This window comes from Anopheles darlingi, chromosome 2, assembly GCF_943734745.1.
Source record: "Anopheles darlingi chromosome 2, idAnoDarlMG_H_01, whole genome shotgun sequence".
Classification (NCBI taxonomy): Eukaryota; Metazoa; Arthropoda; class Insecta; order Diptera; family Culicidae; genus Anopheles; species Anopheles darlingi.
The window spans coordinates 33,740,995-33,746,902 of NC_064874.1; the positions used below are offsets into that span (position 1 = coordinate 33,740,995).

General features: G+C 46.4%; 1 non-coding gene across 1 annotated transcript; it reads right to left on the reverse strand.

The window, feature by feature from the left end:
• Positions 1–5,368: 5,368 nt before the first annotated feature.
• On the reverse strand, positions 5,369–5,442 carry Trnai-aau (transfer RNA isoleucine (anticodon AAU)). Its single transcript has one exon. It is a non-coding gene; the product is annotated as a tRNA-Ile (tRNA).
• Positions 5,443–5,908: the final 466 nt, after the last annotated feature.

Here is a 5,908-nt window from a genome sequence, read left to right on the forward strand (position 1 = left end):
TCAGACTCACACGGTACACACACAGACACACACACACACACACACACACACACAATCGAGCCAATGTCACCTTCTGTATCCTGGCTATGCCCGGGATCGTCTCCACGCGCACGTTGTTCGCGAAACACACCCGCAAACTCCCAAAACGCAGGTAACCCCCCTCCCTGTGGGCCCCACAGGAGGTACGTCACACTCCGGCTCCGGTTTGTGTTTCACTTCGCGTGCGCACACACACACACACACACAGTCACAACACCGCAGAGGATAGCCCTACAGGAGCTACAGGTAGAAACCGCGAAGGGTGACCGCGATGGCAGAGTCTCATACGTAAATCATAGCAAACCACGGGAGCATCATCGAAGTAGTCACCGATGGACGTAGCGCGCTCTCTACCGCGCGCTTCTCCCCAGGTCAAAGCGAGCGATCCCAAGGAGCACTAGATGCAGCTAGTCCAGAGCCACACCGTCTCGATTGAAATGGGGCGTAACAACAACAAGTAGTAGAAGAAGAAGAAGAAACAGCTGCAGCACTTTTCACCGAATCATTAAAACGCTCCAGTTGCGGTTTTGGTTAAACCGATACTCAACATTCCAGCCGCATTCCAGGGTGTATGTGTGAGGCGGTTCGCGGAAGGAAAAAAAAACAGGTCCAAAAGTCAATGGCGAACCTCTCTCGCGGAGCATGGAGAAGGAGCAGTAGTAGTGGGATTCTCCGATAAAATCGGAAAAGAAAAGAAAGAAAAAGAAGGTCGCCGCTTGTTGCGCCGCGTCGCGTTTACTTCTCACACACACACGTAAACCGCTGAAGAGTGTGGGAGCGAGCGAGCGAGCGAACAGTTCCTTAGCGCCCTCACCGGGACCGGACCGGGAGACTATTGCCGTACGCGTGTATGGGTGCGAGAGCGAGGCTGTGCAGCGATAAGCGATATCAGGAGCAAACGGTGCTGCTCTGGAGCAGCAGCCGTACCCGGAGGACTTCACGCACACTAAACCATCGAGTCGTTGTCGCCGTCGCCGCGGACGCCGCCGCTGTAACCACTCCACAAGAGGAGCCTCTATAGACGTCACGGGGAGCTGCTATCCTATCGTATGGACACTACGCCAGAAGGGACACTTCTCGTTGCCGTCGTCGTCGTCGTCGTCGTCGTCGTCAAGGGGCTCATCCTCTCGTTACACGGATAGCCCCCCGGGGGTGTGAAGAAGAAATTCCCGGGGAGAGCTTCGTCGGAGAACGTCGCTCCGGTCTGGCATCCACGGGGGCTATCTGCGGCTACCTTAGTGGACTATTCAACCACTGCAGTCCCGGGAGGAAACGGTTCAGAAGCAGAAGCCAAAAATCAATAATTGAACAAATGAATTAATCACGAACTGCACACGGCACAACAAGTGGTCACAACTGTGTCGCGTTGCGAATCCGCGTTCCGTCTCTCACCCGGCTTCCCCGCTTCTTATCTACCCACGGGATTGCACGGGGGTTTCTTTGTTCGTAGTGGAGCAGATATCCTGTAGGGTGTAGGGTGTCTGCAGAGCTATACGTCACACTGCTGCTGTTGCTGCTGTTGCTGCTGCTCACCACTCTATATCTCTCTTTCTCTCTCTCTCTCTCTCTCTCGCTCTTCGGTGTGCGCGTAGAATGTCACTAATTTGTACTTGCTTCTTGCTTTCTTTCTTTCTTTCTTCAGCTTCAACAATCACTCGATACCTTCTCACTTGATGCATTCAGCAGCTCCACGGAAAAGCGTGATTTTCACTAGCAACCAAACGAGACACAACCACACAATTATTTGTTTTCATCACGCGTCGTCCTCCGTTCCACTGACGTTCGGGGCTACACTACTCGCTCAGGACACACGGGGTACCCGGGTGCACTAACACTGGCAAAAGGCGGCGCGCTGCTTCTCTCTTTCTCTCTCTCTTTCTCTCTCTCTGCACATCACGGGCGATCAAGAAAGGGCGATTGTTGTTTTGTCGGTTTTTCCTTCGCTTTCGCAACAAGCAGTTTGGGGTGGGTGGGTGGGCGGAGGGGTTACGGCCTGGCTGCGGCCTGCTGCTGCTGTCACTTGACAGTTGTTTCGTACGCGCGCCACGACTGCACCACGACACACTTGCGCAATAAAAACGGGCGACCGGGCCCGGGGGAAGGTTCACAACAGCACTAACACTAACACCAACACCAAACGTGTCGTCCTGTAACATAACATCCCTTTTATGTTTTACCTGCCTCGTGGGTTTGCGTTATGCGATTTGTGCGTTTTGATGGAGCAAGGATTCGAATTTCTCGTATGTTGTTCACCTTTTTGCTGAACGTTGCTAATGTTGCTGGTCGGTGGCTTGCTTTGATCACCTTCCGTATGGTATGCATGTGGTTTGTGTGTGTCTCTCTTTCTATCTCACTCTCTCTCTCTCTCTTCCTCTGCGAATGTCTACTTAAGCATTCCGTGCCATTTTGGATATGTGTGTGAATGCAGTGACTACGAAGATAAACTTACTGCTTTGCTAACCGGAGGTAAAGGGCATTCCGCCGGAGGTGTAAAGATGAAACCATGGATCACTTCGGCAAGGGGCCGTGCTGGGAACCCGCTACCCGAGCTGCTTTGAGCTGTTTTCAGGTATGACGTCAATGGTGCAGCATCAGCACTGCTGCTGCTGCTGCTGCTGCTTCAGGAAATGGAGCTGCCAACAATGCACTCACCGCTCGCTCGCTTTTACAAGCGCACAAGATATACACAAATGCACTGGGGCGACGGTACCGCCCGGCTAAACGAAACAATGCCCACCCATCAATCTCGGGGGCGTCGTAGGTGAGCAAAAACAAATCGACAAATCGACCCCGTCGTCGGGATGGGCACCCGCACTGCAATCACTGCATCCTTCAACGACCAACACTCTCACATGTTGCACTCTTGCATAATGCAACCACTTATGGCGTATCGGCCTGATCAGCAGTTCAACGTATTATTCTCGTGGAAACCTCGGTGTACGCAAGGAAACCCACGGAGAAAGAAGTCACATAAATTGCACCGCCACCGTACTGTTTTCGTTTTCGGGCACTCCAGTTGACAGCTCCAGGCGGCGCGTCATGATGGTAGTGGTAGTAGTAGTAGTAGTCGTCGTCGTTGAGGGGTGTTTTGTCATTTTGCTACGCACACCAGCGCATACCCGGGAAAGGTTCCTTCCACGCTTCGCTAGTAAGGATAATGGGGTGCTTTACATAGCCTTGCGGTGGGTTGGAGTGATATTTTTATGCATTGGTAGCCAACATTGAAAAGGTGATTGATGGTATGATTAGTCATTTAGGAGTTAAATAATCCGGCAATCATCACGTGAACCGCAACAGCAGCAGCAACAGTAGCAGAAGCTTCATCAGCGAAACTGACAGTTCCGGACGCGAGCGGCTGCGCACTCGAGCATGGAAGCGATTTTTCACTATGGTGCTGCTTATTCTCACAAGGGAACAGTGAGAGCACTGTACATTATCTGTGTGCCTACGTGCGAGTGTGTACGCCAGTCTCGGTGAGCAGCAGCAGACTCTCGTATGGAGTATATGATCGAACGAGAAAGGGATTATCGCTTGCTTTTTCTTGCAATGGGATCGCGGCTTCGATGATCGTTTCAAACTACTTTAGTTTTTAGCGTTTCTTTCTAAACAGAAAAGGGTGTTTGAATATAACATTGCATCTCTTTAAGTTATTAATACTTAAGGAATGGTTTGGAATCAGATAACTTGTGGTTTTGACCTGTAAATACGCCGCTTCAACCTGCATTAATCTGCTCAGAATGGTTGTCCAAACTTCCGTGTTACATACATTTATCTAAAAATTGTTTAGCCGGATATTGATTGCATATTTCTAAACCTGTTCTATGTATGAAAAGAATTATAAAGGATTTCCTTTCGCCATCACATGTTTGCGCACATGATGCCTGTGCTTGTAACGGTCCCCGACGCTAGATGGCGCTAGTGCAACGAATTTGCGGTATTTTGGTAAAACATGTTTCATCAGCGTAATCCTTCGCTGAATGTTTACGTGTCTGGACTTTTTCGGAGTGATTATCCATGAAAGTATGTTGAGTAATTGTTTGTTTTAGATAAATGTTTTAGATAAATCAAACCAAAATGGGTAGAGCTACAGCTCCGACTATGTTTGAAGGTGAGAGACCATATTTGGATCCAAATTACTGGACCTACCGTTTCCATGTTTTGACTGTTTATTATTTACCAAGTGTTAAATGAAGTTTAAAGGTGCAGCGAGAACATCGTTTTTCGTAGCTCTGTTTATTTCATTAGTCAAAATGAAGCAGCAGCTCAAAAAACAGTCTGCTGTTCCCGGCTGCTTGACTAACACTCTACTTTCCTTATCACCTTTCGTTGATATGTCCTCCTGCGCGCACGCACACGTACGCACAGGGGAGCCTCTTGCGGCTGCGCACGAGCCCTACCGATAATCCCGTTATAGATATCGGGACTATCAGTAACACTCCCCCCAGTACGGTCGTCCTTACCGACGACTCGTACTTTGGAGCGTGCGCAGCCGTCTCTCCTGTCATGTGTTTCCTTTCAACTTCCACCTATCAATTTCACTTCCAGATCGTAAGGCCCTTCTTCGACCCTACTTTATCTGTTCTCCTTCATTTCCCTTGAACCCTTTAGTTTCACATCCCTTGAGCGCTGTCCGGGATATTCGACGACCTAACCTCTGGTGGTCTACCGATAATCCCGTTATAGATATCGGGACTATCGGTAACACCAGGTATTTTTTTAAATTGAACGATATATATTTTTTCAATTATCATTTATATGTATTTTTAGCGCAGAATCGTTAAAATTATAATTTTTCACTATTAATATGGATACTCAATACAGTTATGGTTTGAAAAGTGTAAGACATAAAATATAAGAAAAAATCAACGTATCTGCTTGAAGACACCCTTTATGTTACAAAAGAAACTAGATATTTTACAATTCAGGTAATTCAGCTCCGAGACAACATATGCGCTGAAAAAGTACATTATTATTGGGATGTTTACTCGGAAATAATGCCACGACTATATTTATTACACATTTTCTTCCAAATCTAAACTAATCGTCTTGTTAAGTAATAGGTTTGATATGCTATGCCTTTTATGTGCCCAAATCAAAATCGGTTACATGAACATGCAAAATGAAAACGTCAATGATTAAAAGTCGTATCAATGTGTAGAGAGACGCTAAGACTGTTAGTCGGTTCAAAAGAAATGTGAAATGAATCGGAACTGCTACTGATATAAAATTACAATATTTAAGTTATTTAGAGCTTTCCTACCAACCAGCAATTGATATGGGGAAAATATTCTCTCCTGCAGTGAGGGCAATGAAGAGAAAAAAGAGGCTTTGGCTCCAGAGAGGATCGAACTCACGACCTTCGCGTTATTAGCACGACGCTCTAACCAACTGAGCTATGGGGCCTATTGTTTATCAAACATTCTTTTAATTTTGTGTAATTTTGTAAACGTCGAACAACGTTAAGGACCATAGACTCTATCTTATTTCAGTTTTATATTTGACACAACATTACTAAGAAGAGGAATAATCTACCATTCATTGCGTGATTTGATTAACTAAATTTAATGCGGTAGTTAGCAATAATATTGTGAAATATAGTACGCAATTCAATTGGGAAATAATCCAACGTCACCCAATAAGTTCGTATTAATCGGTGTAGGCTTGTTATTGATCAAGCTTTTATAAATAATAACAATTTTCATGAGAAAAACAAAAACATTCCAACATTTTGTGTTGTTGCGTATGGTTTGCCTACATGTTGGATGAAAAGGGGTGGAGCGTGGGTCTAATGCAAACAATTTATCGTTGATCATAGTTTCGACGAATCAAATCGGTCATCTTCTTCTTTCTATAACACAATCTACTACAT